Source organism: Rhipicephalus microplus, chromosome 5, assembly GCF_043290135.1.
Source record: "Rhipicephalus microplus isolate Deutch F79 chromosome 5, USDA_Rmic, whole genome shotgun sequence".
Taxonomy (NCBI): Eukaryota; Metazoa; Arthropoda; class Arachnida; order Ixodida; family Ixodidae; genus Rhipicephalus; species Rhipicephalus microplus.
Window position 1 is genome coordinate 73,405,747 of NC_134704.1, and position 19,183 is coordinate 73,424,929.

General features: G+C 47.5%; 1 protein-coding gene across 1 annotated transcript in view; it reads left to right on the top strand.

Annotated features, from left to right (window-relative positions):
• The first annotated feature begins 4,270 nt into the window (after window positions 1-4,270).
• Window positions 4,271-19,183, top strand: part of LOC142817837 (metabotropic glutamate receptor 5-like) — a 441,308-nt gene continuing 426,395 nt past the window's right edge. Inside the window, exon 1 of the mRNA XM_075895691.1 lies at window positions 4,271-4,732. The gene's annotated coding sequence lies outside the window, so the exon portion shown is untranslated. The remainder of the gene's footprint in view (window positions 4,733-19,183) is intronic.

The following is a 19,183-nucleotide window of genomic DNA, read 5'->3' on the forward strand; positions in this document are numbered from 1 at the left end:
ACATTTTCGCCTCCATCGGAAATGCAGCCGCCGCAGCCGAGATTCGATCCCGCGACCTAGGCAACGGGAAAGGCAACAGTGGCTGCGAGAATACCCCAAAGCGATGGGGCCCATTCCAAGGACAACGTGGCTTCTCATTAACTAACCTATGTGCACTTTGCAATGAACCGGAAATAATAGATCACTTCCTTCTCTGATGCGGCCGTTTTGCCTCACTCCGCCGAATGTTTTTTTGAAAGGCCGACTGGTACGCTGGCATTAGCATTTAATACATTCAAACTTTTTATCGTTTGGAGCCAGTCAGTTGGGTCAAAGCCTTCAAGGTGGCTTTGGTTGGGCAAGGGCCGCAGAGCGATTCTATTCGCGCTACATAAATTCGTTCAGGCAACCGGAATGATGTCGTTGCTTGTGGTACAATCAGACGAAAGCAATTCTTTGTCCCCCTTCTTTTATTCTATTTTTTATCTCTAGCTTTTCGAATCATTTTGCCTCTCATTTCCTCTTTTTTTCTGCTCATGACGTCACACTATTCTCTCTCTCTCTCTCTCTCTCTCTCTCACTTTTTCTTAAGAAGCAATGCATTTCAATTTTCCTCTATAAGGTACAGCGCGGCCAATACTCCTTGTGGGTATTAGCCAAGATCTTTCTGGTGACAAACAAACAAACTGCGAATGATTGTTTCCAGCGCGAGTTCCTGTTTCTGGAGTTCGAACATTTGTTCCGTGTCTGTGTTTGCCTGTGATTTAAATCGAACCTGCCCACGCTGAGAATCGACGGAGAAACAAAGTAACATCGCTTAATAAAATCCTAGCAATGACTTAGAAACGAACTGCGTCTGCTAGCTAAGGCCTAGAGATAACCTAGGAGCAACCAGATTATAGTATTCAGAATCGTCCATACCATACAATATTGTACTATACTACACCTTATTTTAATAAACTAAAATAAACTAAGCTAAGACTGTGCTACGCTCTCTAGTATGCCCGGATATGAGAGTGGTCAGGATTCTAGCCTTGCGATCGTGGGTACGGCAATCGGAATATCATCTCGCCAAAAAAACGTATTTCGCCATGCATTTCTCCCTTCCGCTTTCTCTGTACTCATTCCCTAACTCATGAGATATATTTCATCTCACGCCTGACAAATCGGCTCGCGTGTTCTGCGAGACAAGCTGAGGAGGAGGATGAGGACGAAGTTGTAAAAAAAAAAACATGAAAACAGTGCACGCCGGTTTATGATGGGGGTAATGTTTCGCCTGCGACACATCGCAAGTCTCGCCCGTCACAGCATGGCTGTAAAATAAATATTTCACTTAAGAAGAAGCTCTCATGACAGCGTGTGGTAGTTACAATGTGCAGTTATGTCATGACGTGCAGACGTAACATGACAGCGAACTCGATCAACGTCAACACCCATGTCATCAGCTACGCTGGAGTAAATGGTCCCCCGAAGGTCGCATGTTTCATCACGGCCGTGATGGTCACACTTCGACGGAGGCAAAATGGTAGATGTCCTTGTATTGTGCGACGCAAGTATACGTTAAAGAACGCCAGAGATGGTCGAAAGTTCCGGAGCCCTCCCTTATGACGTCCCTGATAATCATATAGTGGTTTTGGAAAGGTAAACCCCATACATTACTACAGTCCATTGCAGTCGCTAATAGCATCCGGGTGGTGGAAATTTCTGGAGCCCTCCACTACGGCGTCTTTCATATTCATACGGTGGTTCTGGGACGTTAAACCACACATATCTATCTACAGTCGTTATTAGCGGTCAGCAGTAACTTTGTGTTCATCAATGCCTTGAAGATGTTGCCTAAGGATCTTTTAGCCTGGAACGGGGAGGGGAACGGGGGATGATGCTTACAACAAATGAGTTGCTTCAGAGAGTATGTGTGCAAAGAACTTAGGCGTTGCGTTTTGAGTGTTTGCTCTTGAGGATGAAAAGATGGAGGGTGGGGGCACCGGACAGTGTAGTTGTACACTACACTGTCCTTTGGCTCAACTCCGGCTTTTTTTAAAACACAAACGCAGAAACCAATCAGCACGGGAACATGTTGCCAGTATGTGTCAGTGTGTAAGGCTTCGATGGCTGCGCGATGAAGAAAGAAATATTCTCTTTGGCTATAGAACGAAGGATATGGCATGAGTGCGTGAAGGTGGTGTTTTGTAATAGAGTCTGCGTATCTTACGCGCATGCACTGTATGGACTTTTCCTTTGTGTATATTTGCTTTTCGTGTTTCCTTCGAATTGAAAGCTGAGTTGAAAGGGAAGTAATAATGCTAAGTTCTAACGTCCCAAAACCACGATATGATTCTCGGGGACGCCGTAGTGGGGGGCTCCGGAAATTTTGACCATCTGGGGTTCTTCAGCATGTGCCTAAATATAAGTACAGGGGGCTTAAGTATTTTCGCTTCCATTGAAATTGCAGCCACCATAACCGGGATTCGATGCCGCGTCCTTCGGGTCAGCAGTGGTGCATCATAACAACTTCACCATCGTGGCGGGTGATTTGAATGTATAGTGCTAGTTATAGCACCTAACTTGCTGTGGTGTCTCTGAGAGTCAGCATTAAGGCTATTTTTACAATACATTAAAAAATTACCTTACAGATATAACCACGAAGCTGTAGATGCAGTACGTAGTGCTTGACTGACGCTGGTAAAAACAACCAAAGTATAACAACACGTATTGCATCTGGCACCCGAAATGCGATAATTTGATTAAATAATTTTTGGACGATTCATGACGTGTGTATGATGCTCAGCAACTAGCCTCCAAAGAACAAAATACTTGTTTATTTCACGACGTGTCTAACCTTTTCTGAATTGCGGTCGATTGCGCTGTTACTTGGGCATTAACAAACGTCCCTTTGTAACGCCCATTATTTTACCAAATTTAGCACGGATTCGTTCCCTCTCCTTGGTGTTTATTTTGTACATTAGGTTCATTGGTGTGTTACGCTTTTGTCACCGTGTTCGTGTAATTCTTTCATTGACTGCTCTGTACAGGATAAGTTATATGCGTGCCCTGCTCAGTGGTGGGTGACCTTTACCACAGGACTGCGCTCGACATCATATCGGTCACAAAAAGCACGCTTTTTTGTTTTTCAGCTGCGCGGTAAATGACGCGAAGTGGCTAGCTACTTAACGTGCACATTATGCACTTTAGGTAACCACATGTTGTCATAACTAAGCTATTAAGGAGACTATCATAATCAAGTGCAGAAGACCAATATAAAATTCAATTTAGTCCAATGCGGGAAACACACGCACGCACGCATGAAGGATGGAAACGACCATTCAATAATACCGCCCCTTTGCATTTACCGATGTATGATTAGGCTTGTTCTTGTGAGCCATTATGGTCCAGCAACCGAATTGGGATGTGCAGTATGGCGGGCTTACAAGCGCAAACAAGGTAATAAGTAACGAGAACTTTTGTACATTCGGAAACATGGCATTGTTGCCCAGAAAGAAAAAAAAAATCAACGCTCTTAAAAAGACTGCTGTAATTCGTTTTCGTTGCAGGGAGGACGCGATGTGGCGGCGTCAATACGCAGTACGCTCCACGCACCTGCCTTGCGCTAATATACGCTTGCACAAGTTATTCGCAATATTCCCTAGGGCTCGTCTGGCATCATTAAAATGTGACCTGCTTATAAATAAAGGACTAAACTGAACTTCAGTGCTTGTATCGCGTGCGTCTTTGTCTGTCCATGTTTTCTTAAACTTTTCCGTGTTGTTGTTCTCAGGATTGCCGACGAAACTTAGTTGCGAGTTGTCCCTAGTCCATTGTCTTAGAGCGACAAAGAGCTGAGCTAATTAAAATAGGTACTCACGTTAATAAGACTGTGCGTGCTAACTCGGACATGAGAGAGAAGTCGATACACTGATAGTCAGTCGGTATTTGTGGCGTCGAATTGCCTCCTGCGTCCGTATTTGCACGCCCTGCCTCTTTAACATGGCTACCTTTGTCTCTTTTCTTGTACCGGTGATAACCCGCGCTTTTTTATATGTCATGAATGTCAGAAAAGGCCAGCTCTGCGCAGGTGTAGCTCGAAGTTTTCTTTTTTTTTTTTCACGGATAAGAGCATCCATCGTCTCCCGCCATCTCCGCCTCCCGCCGCGTGGCGCCACCTACGAAGGCACGTGCCCGCTCGGACCCGGCTCGCGTCGTTGCGTCGCTGGGCGGCGTTGGCGTCGGCGCACCCTCTTCCAATCCGGCTTCCTTTTTCTCCGCCGCGTTGTTTCAAGCCGCGAGCGGGCAGAAATCGCGGAGGCCCGGGCTTCACATCATCGACGGCGCAGGCACCGTCTTCGCCCGGCCCCCCTCGGTCACCTGCTCACCTGGCTGCTCGTCTTTTCTCTCGCTATTTACTCGCGGCGTGGCGCGTACCGCGACAGCCTTTGCTCGGGACCGCCGCGGGCCCACCAGTTGAGGCCAGCGCCGTTGTGAGCCTACTGTAAAGGATTGAGTGTGCTTAACTAAAAGGAAAAAAAAAAAGTGAGAACGTCGAACTCGTCCCTGTGCCGTGGGTGGGAGGACTTGACGACGATCGTTCGGAGCATGCGTTTCCGCGACCCGGCAGTCTTGTGACAGATGACGAAGATGTCGCCGTCGCTCTTCTGTGCTTCGAGTTTCGAGTGACTCAACTTTTCGGCTTTGTGCCGAACGACCGAAGTGACAAGAAGGCCGAGGGATTATCGCTTTTCGAGCAGACCGTTGGCAGGTAAGGTGTGGCTCTATTTCGCGGCATGTTCGTGCGTGAGTTTTCTTGCACGATATGCGTGAGTCGGCAGAAAAGCTTCGGGATCTGCCTGCGAAAGTAATCTTGAAATGGTAACCTTGCAAAGGTAATAGCGCTAAGCTTCGTTGATAAGCTGTTACGGTTATTCGGGAAGATGCCAACTGTGGCGTCAAGCCCGCACTGAAGCAGTGACCTTTCTACCTTTGACGCCGCAAGTATTTCGTAATCTAGAAAAAAAAAAAGAGGGACGTTTATTGTTCTCGGACTGCCTAGTGTGAAATCTGAAAGCACATTGAAAGAAATCAGCTTTAAGGTGCTGTATATTTAAGGTGCGGTATACAGGCTTTTATCGGCAAAACGTCACGGACGCTTGGACAGCTGGACGAGCAGATGAAAATATTAGGGCGAGCGCAGTTTCTCCTCTCGCTATCATCCACGGCAGCATATCGGCCTAACTGTCCCGATACAAGTTTGAACACTAAACGCACGGTTCTACTGCTCTTACTCGTAATTGATTCACCCCGCTACACGAACGTTTTAGATCATCGATAAAGACATCGAAGAACAGTATTTTACGAGAGCCTGTATTTACATAACAGTATGGCAAACCTTTTAAACATAGGCTGGCTATTGGTGGTATAGGTAAATACTACGTCAGAATCCTTCCAATCGTTGGTTAAAGCACTTTCCGTGCCCGGTTCACGTAGAATATCTCGGTTAAGTTTACCAAGGAAAATTTCTATTTACGGAGTTTATTTTTTAAATATCTTGAACGCACTTTTTTGGAAAAGCTCTTTTATGTTTTCACCTTAGCAAAAGAAGCGAAACGAAACGGTCTACTTGTTTCATGGGCTTCGACACCTCTTGTATCCTTGCTTTGTGAGCTCGTATGCTGCGTTAATTGCCAGTTCACTTCGTTCATCGAAACTTGATCCTCTTCACGTTTGTTAAGTCTTCGAAATCGCGAGTGGCGTATTGCTGTAGAACGGGTAAAGCATTTTTAAATTCATCCGCGAGCTTTATCAAGTTTACGGAATGGGGGACTGTTTTGTAGAACAAACTGTTGACAGAATAGGCAGTTTTATGCTAAGCATGCTTGAGTAAACACCTGTCCGTACGTATCGCAAACACAACATCTTCTCAGCAATAGTGGGGATGCCGTTTTTTCTTCATGCTGTTCATTAGTAGCTTAATTTCGAATCAAAAGCGCTTCCAGGACCAGATGCAGTGGTCTGTATCCCCAACTTCAACGCATTCGGTACACGACGGAGAAGGAGCGACACTTACAACAGCCATGCAGGAGTGCGGACCCATCGTCTTACTACTTCGCACAGTAGAGTTTTTAAGACACAACCAAATCCTCTAGTTAAACGGGGATGATGCGGTGAATTCCATCAAGAGCGAAAATGTTATCAAATTGCGCGCTGAGGATTCGCGAGGAGGCGTCTGGTATTGCGTTTTCGGCAAGATACCGGTATAAATGATCCGTGGTGAGACTCAGGCGGGTCAATTTCGGGTCAGGTCTGCCAGGCTAACTCCACCTGTAGCAACACCTGTTCGCGCCCGTGTGGCGCAGAACGCGATAAGCAGCGAAAACGGTGAATGCGTTACGTCGGGAAACACGAACACTGGTAGCGAGTGCTCAGCCGTCTAAATCGTCGATCACTCTACACTAGAACGACTAATAAAGTATAATTCAATCTTGTTGAACATATTCTGTAAGAAATGTTTCAAGGTGTATCCGAGAAGCTTTCAGTGTCATTACATCTGTCGGTGTCTTTGTTACCGATGCTTTATCTTAACTGGAACCCCGGCGGCGTTCTAGTGTCTATGGTGCTCTACTACTGACGCGCAGGTCACGGGATCGAATCCCGGCTGCGGCTGATGCATTTCCAATGGAGGCGAAAGTGTTGTAGGCCCGTGTGCTCAGATTTGGGTGCACGTTAAAGAACCCCAGGTGGTCGAAATTTCCGGAGCCCTCCACATACGGCGTCTCTCATAATCATACGGTGGTTTTGGGACGTTTATCCTCACATGTCAATCAATGTGCGATGTCAGTCCACGTTAAAAAAACACCGGATGGACAAATTTCCGGAGCCCTCCACTACTCCCTTTCTCAATCATATCTTGGTTTTGAAACGCCAAACCCTAGATATTCATACAGAAACAGCAACCAGGTAATAAAAAATGAACAAACATTTCAGCCAAGTGAAGGAATGGCAGGATGTAATCATAGTGCCCCATTCGTGCGAAATGAAAGCGAGAAGCGTTAGACAAGAAAAAAAAAAACTTTACAAGAAATTGTATAACGTTCGCCATGAACGCTTGAATTTTTTTTTTTGTACACGAACGAATTGAAAGATTGAGTCGATTGAAGTCGGCTAATCGCAGGAATATGAAAGCTTTCTCGACTTCGAATAACTTTGCTCTCCTGTGTTTGTATACAGACATGTCGTAGTGGGCTTTGTCGAGAGTTAGAAGTGAAGACCGTTCCCTCTTCAAGGAAACACTCCATTATTGTCCTGCTCTATGTAACGAAAACATTTGCTTACGTCGGGAAGGAAATTCGACCTAAATGAGGCGTAGCGAAGTTAGTCGGTTTGTCAAAGTCCTAAGCTGACATGACGATCTCGATACTAAATATATATGTATTCTGATATCTGGAGAGCGTTAACACCGAAGAGATGGAAAAATTCGGCGCTCGTGTGCGTAAAAAAGGCAGGTGTCGTACTTACAGACCGCATGACTTCATATGTTTGGCAAAATACAAAGGCTCTGAGGAAATTACGCTGCGAAATTCTTTGAAACCAAAGTGTGTGCGATTGACTTCCAAGCGCGGTCTATCGCGCACATTGAAATTGCAGAGTGTGAAATCTCGTACCTTGAAGTAGTTCATCAGAATTCGTCGTGGTGGTTTAGAGACCTTAGTGCTGGACGGCTCACCCAAAGATCACGGAATGAAATCTCGCATTTTCGGCGGAGGCGGAAATTCTCGTGGCCCATGTAATTAGACTTAAGTGTATGTTAAAGAACCTCAAGTGGTCTGAATTTTCAGAGCGCTTGAGTGTGGCGTCTCTCGTAATCGTATAGTTTTGGGACGTGAAACTGAAACAATCACTGTTAGAAGAAATCCAGCGGCTGCTTCATATCACAAGAACTCCATGGCTAACGTTTGTACTGCACTGCGATATTGTAGAAAATCCTTTTTTAACGTTTTTTTTGCATTTTGCCAGCGCTTAAAGCGACTCTGCGCTGGCGTTATCTCTGAAAGCCGGCGGTAACGAATGGTTGATAATAACGCCACAAAATCGAGCGATAGGCATCGTCACGAAAACGTGGCCCACCAGCGTGCTCAAAAATAGCCCCTTAAGTGAGTTTGCCAGAAGAGATTAGCAGTTACAACCACTCTTGTTTCAGTATTTCAGTGTTATTGGGTCGAAATGATCAGGACGTGACTCAGCACACGCGGTCATACAATTAACGTCCTTCTTTTGTTTCGCTCAGTTCCCTATACTTGGCTAGCAACACTGATAAGGCTATTGAACTCTGTTGTAGTGGTAAAGACGCACGATTATAAAGAAATATAAGACGTAGAGAGAGAGAGAGAGAGAGAGAGAGAGAGATAAATAGAGAGGAAAGGCAGGGAGGTTAACCAAGCTTGGCTTGGTTGGCTACCCTACACTTGGGGTGGGGGAAAAGGAGAATAATAGAACGGAAGGAGACAGAAAAGAAGAGGAGTAAGAAAGAGAAGCATAAATAGTCAGCTCGAGAGACGTAGAGTTTAAACCATGCTTTGTACGTAATGGAGTGGTACCTCACCGACTTCTATGCGTCTGAGCTAGAGTGGAGGTGAAACACCGTGCTTGTTTACTATAAATCCGTCTGTTTCCAAACAAGTTGGTTAAGCTCTGCTTTGTGCTTGACACAGGTACAGTAGTAAACAAATGAAACGGCAACGAGAAACCGCAAAGTATGCAACAGTTCTCGCAAGTGATGAATACAGAGCACCATCTCGCAACGCTAACATGTTGCGCTTGCTAAACTTGGTATAAACCTCAAGTTAAGCGAGTTAGTCAGTGGTGTCCCCGCCGTTAGGCGTACGTGCCGGCGACAAAAAGCATGAACTAACGTGCTTCACTTAACCCTAACTCGTTCATATTGTGCATGTTCCGTGACCGTACACTTGCAATACATTTCGCGCATGAAGTGTCTTCACGCGAGCTGTTGCTTGGAGTGTTCAGCAACGCGTGTGAATTTCGCTTTACTCTAAAACACCCGAGAATTTTAAGTTTTCATACAAGTGAATGAAACGTATACAACATGACGCTCGCTGTGTACGAGGCCTGAGACTATACGGTCGCATGAACAACAGTTTTCGTCTGATTGCAAGTATCATATATATTTGCATGTATAATACATTTCTCCTGTGGCAGAGTGTCATTTTGAAACAAATATTTGCCTACTGAAGCGTGTTCACTCTACAATATTACGCGATCCGCTATTTCTATCATAACGGCAGCTGCCAGAACTCGCTATTTGTTTCTTATCATTACTATTTTATTGCCGTTTGAGTATTTATTTATCAAATTGTAGACTGATTTCTCGTGTCAGTCGCAGCTAGTTATTTGCTTGAAATGATGAGTTTAGTAATGCCATATCTAAAGGGCTTTTACGTTTTAAAATAATGATGAAATTATGCGGCACCCCTTGATGAAGGACTCCGGAAATTGGACCAACTTGCACCGAAATCTAAATACTCGAACTTCTAGCATTCCACCTTCATTGGGATGCTGCCACCACAGCCGGTATTCAATCCCGAGAACATTGGTTGAGCACTCAAGTGCCATAACCACTAAACCACAGGGGCAGGTAAGACGGACTGGGTAGCCTATGCTTTCGGATAAACAAGACGCAAAAAAAAAAAAAATATGGACTTGAACCCACGAAACTGTTCTCTCTTGACTGGTCCTTGTCATTTGCCTGCAGCTATTGGATGTCATCAGTTAACGCTGAACATCGTTTCCTGTTACAGATAGTTCTAGCGTTACATGTCATTGCGATTAAAGGGTATGGTAAGGTTATCTTAATCACCCGCCGTGGTGTAGCAGTGGTTGCGATGCTCGGCAGGTTACTTGAAGGTCGTGGGTTCGATTCCGGCTGCACGAAAGGCTAGAAGGCCATGTGCTGTGCGTTGTCACTGCGCCAGATGGTCGATATTTGCGAAGCCCTCCGCTACGATGTCTCTCAAAATCATATCATATGCTTTTGGGATGTAAAAGTTCATATAACTTAGAAATTCTCCGCCGTGGTGGTTTAGTGGCTAAGGTACTCGGCCGCTGACCCACAGGTGGCGGTATGGAATCTCGGCTGCGGCGGCTGCATTTTTGATAGAGGCGAAAATGCTGTAGTCCCGTGTGCTCAGATTCGGGTGAACGTTAAAGAACCCCAGGTGGTCGAAACTTCCGGAGTCCTCCACTATACGTCGTCACTCATAAGCATATGGCGGTTTTGGGACGTTAAATCACACGTCAATCAATCAATCAAAACTTAACTACGAAAGTTTTCATAAAGCAGCTTCAGAGTAGCGTTGTACTGTAGAAGTCAACATATTTCTTCCTTCTGCGACATTCGGAGTGTATACATCATACATGACAGAAGAAATGCTTGTGACCTTTGACTGTTTACGGTCAAAGAAACTTGCGAATATTTCTCATGACGCGATAAGAAAGATCACAGCCACTGAATGACAGGAGTGGGAGGGTGACCAGTTTTGAAATGACGTCTCGCTAGTGTTGCAATTTACGCAAGCCGACGACGCTAGTGAATGCATTGCGAAGCTCTTGAATAGAGGACCAAGCTCGCGTATGGCCTTCCACAAAAGTTTGGGATGGCCGTACAGAGAGACGAGGACTATTCAACGCCGCTCTAAGAGCTACACGCTTTTCCCAGCTGCTGAATGGCATATCCATGGACACGATGCGGGGCGCGGCTTGCGTTACGGTAATTTGCTACAGTAAAAAAAAAGTCGCAGCTTTGCCGCAAATTCGGAAGCAACGAGCGCGGTAGAACAAATTGCAAGGTCACACACAGAATGGCAAGCAGATCGAAGCGTGCCCCGCGTTTCTCACGCACAGATGACGCACGAAACGTACTCACTGGTATACAGATGAACGCGAATAAGCGTCACAGCTTTGATTGATTTGTGGGGTTTAACGTCCCAAAACCACCATATGATTATGGGAGACGCCGTAGTGGAGGGCTCCGGAAATTTAGACCTCCTGGGGTTCTTTAATGTGTACCCAAATCTGAACACATGAGCCTGCAACATTTCCGCCTCCATCGGAAATGCAGCCGCCGCAGCCGGGATTCGTACCCGCGACCTGCGGGTCAGCAGCCGAGTACCTTAGCTACTAGACCACCGCGGTGGGGCTAAGCTTCACAGCTGTTACTTCGGTGTGTCAGAAAAGCGCACCCTTTTCGCAAACGGAGGCTGTGCGACGATTGCAGTGACCTTTGTGCGCCCCGTAACTAGAACAGAATCGTTGCAGTGCAAGCCGAACGCCAGCCTAGACGATCCTCCCCACCGGAAGATAAGGGCGCGCGAGAGATCGCCAACTCCCTTCCTTTCCGCGGGCCAAAGTACGCGTGAGAGAGAAGGAGGAATAAACTTTATTATGCAGAAAGGGGAGGGGAAATGGGGGAAAGCAAGTTTGATGGGGGCGAGGTTGGTGCCCAAGGGGCCAGAACACTAGCAGACTAGTCCGCCAGCTTGCTCTACGGGTGGGAAATGAGAGCCGCGATGTGCTCATTGCGCCATCTTGCTGATAATGCGAAAACATGATAGCCCCCCCCCCCCCCCCCCGAGATGCCCACCAACAGCTGCAAGTGGTAGATATAAATACTTGCAGTTTGAACGTTGAAGGAGGCACCTCTCGGTGGCTCAGTGGTTAACGCCTCGCATTTGACGCGGAGGTGCCACGTTCGATTCAGCTCGCCGGAGGCTTTTTAACGCGATAGCGTTAGAGAGCACATGTCGCAGAAATTCCGCCGTCGACGTCGGCACCGTTGGTTGTGAGTGAAAAATCGTCCGTGAGCGAAAAATTGAGAAAGAAGCCAATAATATAAAGAATAAAATTTTTGGTTCCATTGAGGATCGAACCCCAGCCGTTCACGTGGCAAGTAGGTGTCCTACCACAAAGCGACGATGTTACTTGCAGCTGCTTCGGGAAAAAACAATACATAAATGCCATGTAGTGGAAGGAGTCTCCTTAACGCATTTTGTTTCGACAGGTGTCGAACTACGTCGAAAAAGGCCGGGATAGTGCAGCCATCGCTGCTAAGAACACAAAAGAACTTTCAGACTGCTCTAAAAATGGACAACCATGTCCATCTAGCGGAAAACGTATCATGCCTTTGTATCATTCGCGCACGCGTGCGTGCGTGCGTGCGTATGTGTGTGTGTGTGTGTGTGTGTGTGTGTGTGTGTGTGTGTGTGTGTGTGTGTGTGTGTGTGTGTGTGTGTGTGTGTGTGCGTGCCATTTGTGAGACATTGTGAAAAACGTGCCTCGACTACAGCAGAGCGCCGTTCTAGCACAGGGAAGTGGCCACTCTGCACAGTCACTGCAATAGTGCAGATATGTCGCGCTTGCGCTTGCGTGTGTGTGCGTGCGTGTGGTTGTGTGTGTAACAAAACATATTAATAAGTATGCATTTAGCGGTTGAAGGGCGCACTAGGGGCCAGATTTTGCTATCGTGTTGAACTCTTAAAGGCGAAGCTTAAGGGTCACCCAATTTTTATCTGATTTTTTCTTGCGTTTTTATATATATATACGTATATATATAGCATATATATAGATACGCATACGCATATACGCATACGTATACGCATATATATATATATATATATATATATATATATATATATATATATATATATATATAGATAGATACGGTGCATGACGCCGGCGCCGGCGGCAAAATCCAGCTGAGAGTGTCTATATAATTGCTATCGCAATAAAAAATAGACGAGAGAGAGTGGAGACACCATACACCCTGACAAGTCGGAATTACGCTACCACGTGAAAGGAAACTTATGTGTCCGGTGATGTTCGTACAATAGTCGCTTTATTATAAAAAAAGAGACACTTCTTATGATACGTTTTTTTACGGTTGTGTAGCATAGTCATCATGGGAATTGTAGTCGTTTGTACATGGCTATTGACTGAGACATAACAATTATACTCACACACACAAGAAGAAACGTGACAAAAGCACTGGAAGAAACAGTATATGCGTGAATCAACTGCTTCTTATTCCATATACTCATATATGAGTGAAAAACAAAAAAACAAAAAAGGGCCAGGGAGAGAGATCACTCCGCGTCTTGACCCACCACGTTGTTGCGAACGACGGACCGATCCCGCCGAAGCCACCACTGTTGCGAAAGACGGCGACGCCAACACGGCCCCGGAGGCGCCACTGCTTTCAACTCCGCCGGGAAGGTCACCAGCCGTTTGGTAGCGTATGTTTATCAGCTCGCGACTGCTTCTGCGCACAGCTGATAAGACGAGCGGACGAGACGACGGTGAGTTAAACAAGGTTTATGTACAGCATATTTACAGAGGCGTTACAATTTCGGCACTGGGGCCGACAGAGACTCGAAGAGCCGAGCTCTCTTCTCTAACACATAGGTCAGCCTTTCGCCTAAGACCGCTGACTCGCATACATGTCGGCCCTCCGACATGGGGTCTCCTCGCTCATAGGAACGCCGATCGCGACGCGCCGCAGGGCTTCTTTTATTTACACCGGGTCCAACCAAAATGTCCAATCAGAAGCGCCGCTGGTCGTCAGCGCAGATTCTTCCAATGGGGTTGCCGCGCCATGCGTCAGACCACCAGACACGAGAACGCCGGCTCGCTGTCACGTGCGCCGCTGACTCAATGCACGTGGGCGAGAGGGGCGCCGCGCGTGTGCACGCCGTCGAGGTGATCGCGCCAGGCCGACTGCGGGCTGGCCTTGACCCAGATTGCCTTTTTCAGAGGCACGGTCGTTTGACGAGGACTCGCTGGCATAACAGCACCCCCGCCGCCAGACAATGCACCGGAAAGACGAGCTGCTTCCACGGGGCTCGGATGTCAGGTGCGCTCGTTCGCCAGGTCCCTCCAGGTTCGCCTCCAGGGCCATGGGGAGAATACAGCTCCAGACTGTTCCGGGAACACATCCCGTTTTTTGACGACGGATCCCAGCTCCACTGGCTTGTCGCCACAACTTGTCGACCAGCTTCACTCGTCTCTTCTGACCATCTTCGGTTTCAGCACTTGTCGATGGTTCTGCAACTTGCCAAGAACGGTTCGACAACAGACAACACACGACACAAGCAAGTGCCCTCGGTCACCCGACAGAACACCAGACAAAGTATAGTACAACATATACCTATCTACGTGTTTATCAGAATTTTGTTCCCTCTACATCAAGAGGCACATGTGGGACAAAAGACCCTTAAAATGACAACTCAATTTTTTCCCCACGTACAACAACGTAACGGATTAGAATACCACATAAAGTTGGCCCCTTGAGATCACTCTGAACGAGAGCGCTCAGCCCAGGTCGTGATGAGGTCAAAATTTTGCCCCGAATCGCCAGCCAGAAACCGAAAGGTTGAGAAGTTACTAGCTGGAACGCACTGCTCAATGCACCTGCATTAGCGTTTACCTTTCCTTTTTTTTTTCTTTAGCGAACGTCAAAGTTGCGCTGTGGAGCAACATGCTCCACTTCAGTAACCGGCCACTTTTAGGCGACGATACCTATGCGGCACCAAGAGCGGCTCACACTTGCGACGTTGCACAGGGGAACAACGATACGGCTTGCTACTGATTGACTCCTCACCGCTTAGCTCGATATCGTGTTCGATCACCGTCGTGTCTCCGGGACGGTCCGACAACACATACCCAAACTCGGAAACAATCTTTCTCAGGTCCTCCTTCACTTACGCTAGGCTCTAGGTTTATCTGCTCCCGGATTACTTTCGATCCCCCTTCGATTACCTCACTAGAACTCAAAATTTCTGCTTTCTCTTCCTTTGAAGCATTCAACAACAGATTTACGACCGCTTGATGTTGAACGTATGGTTTCATCAAGTTGTAAATTTTGTCCGGCCGCCTTCCTAATTTCACTTCATAATTTGTATCGCAAGGCTTCGATAATACTTTGGCGGGCCCTTCCCAATCAACCTCAAGCTTGTTCCTTTTGGGTGGCTGCAGCCGCATTACCTGATTATCAACTTCAAAAGCGCGCTTCTTCCCCGATTTCTCGTAGTGCTCCTTCGACAGCACTTTTGCCGCGTTTTTCTGGCTTTCCACGAGCGCTTCAATTTGGCTTTCCACTAGCGCTTCAATCGAGAGATCCTCACGCTGCTCTCGAATGAGCGTCTCTCGATCATCCCTCGGCCGCTCGCTCCAACTTTCCGCTACAGGCGAGAGCATTGCAACCCTCTCGCTCTGACTCAATGGCGCCGTGTCGTTTCCCCCTAGGCATACCTCGCCGGCCGCTTCCGCGACGGGCCGCTCGCGTGACCGCTCACATGACTCATGCGGAAACTTTCCTTTCTGGGGTTCCGTCGACCCGCCGACAAGGTCACTTGAGAGTTCACCGCATTGAACCAGATCAAGCTTCCGCGATAGCTTCTGCGCTTGCGATCGCGTGAGAGCCATGCACGCTAAGTTGGGGAAGAACGATTTGCCCTGCTCTTTGAGAAGCTGCTCTGAGTTGTTGGAGAAAAGATAAGGAAAACGATCATTTAGCGCGGCAGACACAGCCGCTTCGGTGCGAAGCTCACCGAACGGGCCTTTAATGACAACCGTGGCGATTGGTAAGCGAACACTCTGCTCCTCGGCGACCTGCCTGATCCACGCGCATTCTCCTGTGAAGTCATCCGGAGACACCAATGAAGGATGGACAACGTCCATGGTTGCCGCTGAGTCTCTAAGTGCTCGGCACGTTTTCTCATTCACCCTAATTTCTTGGAGATACGGCTCCAACAACCGAATGTTTTTTTCTGATTCTCGGATCGTTGCGAAAGCAAACTTTTCCTGACAGTTTCTCGCGATGTGCCCTTCCTTTTTGCAATTGTAGCAGATTAGCGGCTTCCGTTTGTTTTCCGATTCAAATGCCTGTGTGGTAGAAACCTCACTCGATTTCTCCGCTTCTGTTTGCCCTTCCCCTACACTGTCCTTCGTAAGAGACGGGTCCTTTTTGAAGTTACGGTGCGGAACGGGTTTCCGTTGATCAGGTTTCCTTGAAAAGCCCTCTTTTCTCTCATCCTTTTCAACGCGCACTGCCCTGCTGTGCAACTTTCGGCGAGTATAATACTCCTCAGCTAACTCCGCTGCCTTATTTAACTGTACTTCCCCAAGTCTGTCCTGCAGCCAAAGTTTGACATCCTCCTCGATGCAGCGGTAGAATTGCTCCAATGCAACGCATTCCACCACTTTATCGCGGTCGTCATAAACACCTTCGCCCTTGAGCCATTCAATCAAATCGGCTTTAAGACGAAACGCGAAGTCAACGTGTGACTCATTCCCCTTTTCAGCATACCGGAACCTTTGCCTGAAAGCCTCGGGTGACAACTTATAACGTCTCAAGAGCACTTCCTTAACCTCGTCATAGCTCTCAAACGCTTCCCTCGACAAGCAAGTTATCGCGTCGGACACTTCGCCGGGAAGAAGAGCTAGCAGGTTCCGCGCCCAAAGAGACCGCTCCAAAGCGTTTCGCTCACAGACGTGTTCAAATTTGACGAGATACTTCGCCATGTCCTCGCCTACTACGAACGGTGGCAGTTGGTCCCGAATTCTAAAACCGCTGACCTGAATCGTCGGAGAAGCTACGCTAGGCGCCTGCGAACACTGTAGGATTGCCAATTCTAGTCGTTTCAACTCTAGGCGCTCTTGTCTCTCGGCCTCCTCGCGCTCGCGACGTTCGCGCCTTTCAGCTTCTTCACGTTCGCGAGTTTCTACTTCTCGCCTTTCAGCCTCCTCGCGGCGTGCTTTGATATCCGCCCAGGCCTCATCGACTTCCTCAGCCGACACTCCCTCATCCTTCATGATCTCAAGGATCGCTTGCTTTCGTTTCGCACGGCCCAAAGTAATGCCGAGTTCCTCACAAATTTCGATGAGTTCCTTTACTTTAAGGTTCTCCATCGTTCACACTAGCCTCTTGCTGTTTGCCCCTGTTAACAATTTACTTGCCGTACCCACTATAAGCCTACTAGCAAGACGCGCAAGCAATTTTAAACACTCCCGTGTTTACCCCCTCCGCATTAACTTTGGTTTCAAAGCACTTCGACTTTGCTTGAAACGATCAAAGCTCACTCTAATGCTTCACACAGCCCTTCTCTAAACTACTACAACCTGAGCTAGAGCAGTCTGGTGAACTGAGGGGAAAACATCAGGCACTCACCGCATCGATGTCGCTGACGCCGGCCGATCCCGCAGCTGCCAACCACTGTTGCGAAAGACGGCGACGCCAACACGGCCCCGGAGGCGCCACTGCTTTCAACTCCGCCGGGAAGGTCACCAGCCGTTTGGTAGCGTATGTTTATCAGCTCGCGACTGCTTCTGCGCACAGCTGATAAGACGAGCGGACGAGACGACGGTGAGTTAAACAAGGTTTATGTACAGCATATTTACAGAGGCGTTACAATTTCGGCACTGGGGCCGACAGAGACTCGAAGAGCCGAGCTCTCTTCTCTAACACATAGGTCAGCCTTTCGCCTAAGACCGCTGACTCGCATACATGTCGGCCCTCCGACATGGGGTCTCCTCGCTCATAGGAACGCCGATCGCGACGCGCCGCAGGGCTTCTTTTATTTACACCGGGTCCAACCAAAATGTCCAATCAGAAGCGCCGCTGGTCGTCAGCGCAGATTCTTCCAATGGGGTTGCCGCGCCATGCGTCAGACCACCAGACACGAGAACGCCGGCTCGCTGTCACGTGCGCCGCGGACTCAATGCACGTGGGCGAGAGGGGCGCCGCGCGTGTGCACGCCGTCGAGGTGATCGCGCCAGGCCGACTGCGGGCTGGCCTTGACCCAGATTGCCTTTTTCAGAGGCACGGTCGTTTGACGAGGACTCGCTGGCATAACAACGTTTATTTACTTCTCTCATCAGCTTGATTTTGAATAAATGCCACTTTATCGTCAAGAAATGAAAGTGACGGTATGGTGGCACGCACATGAATGTCAAACCAGTGGATCGAGAAATCCCTTTTAGTTCTAGCATTATTTTTCTACAGCCTCTGGAGTTTATCGCTTTGTTTGATTGTACGCATAGATAAAATAATTGTTGTGGTATAACGTCCCAAAAAAAGGACTCACTATGGCGTCTCTTATAATTCCAAATTATGAGAGACGCCGTAATGGAGGGCTCCGAAGTTTCGACCACCTCTAGTTCTTTAATGGGCACCTAAATCTAAGCGCCGTTAAAAATGTGGTCGCCACTTCCCGGATTCGATTCCTTCACCTTATGTTACTTTAGTGGTTCTCAAAGAGAAAAGAAGACAAAAGTGAGCCCCGTAACTGTCTGCATCTGGTGCGACACCTCAACAGTAGCTCACAAGGGAAGGGGGTAAGGAAGGATTAAAAGAATAGGATTAAAAGGTATATAGTCAGAGAGAGAGGCGCAGGGACAGGGAGCGACGGATGTAAAGAGAAGATAGGAAAGATGAATACGGTCGCAGGAGTCCAAGGACGGGGCACCACTGGCTAGCAGTGATGTACCGTAAGCACCACACCCTCGTAGCTGGTCATTTGAGGAATGAAAGAAAATTCAGCGGAATGTGTTTGGTGATTTAATTTTATGTGAACTACTTCTTCCGGAAAAAAATGAGCTAGATACTGATTGTCCACATTATGTGAATGTAAAGTGTTCTAGATTCCGAAATAATGGCGAGCATAAACATGATTGTCAGTCCAGTTGTTACATTCGTAATCTCATTCACAGTTTAGGTGGACCCTCTTCAGTGTTAATATTTTCCGACATGTGAACTGCAGTGACTAGGATGAGATCGCACATGTTTCCGACTTTTGGCCGCTGTGAATTTTAACAGGGGGCAGCATCAGTACTTGTCGCGAATGAAGAGACCAAATGTGATTATAACTTTTGAACTGACTTCCTAAATTACTTTTTAAGGCGCAGCTGGACATTTTTTTTCACTAGTGAAGCTTCTCGATGTAGGTGAATTGCAAGCACGTGCAACTCCGTATTGAGGCTGCGATGCGGTGAAGTGTTGTCCTTCTCTTTCCGTGCATTCTTGTTGCTCCGCACTGGTTTCACCTTGCTAGCTTGTTGTAAGCGCTAGTCTTTTTACGTATGCTTTTGTCCACGTTTCATCAACGCTTATACGTCTGATTTTGTCTGGGTGCGCCATAAATAGCGTCTG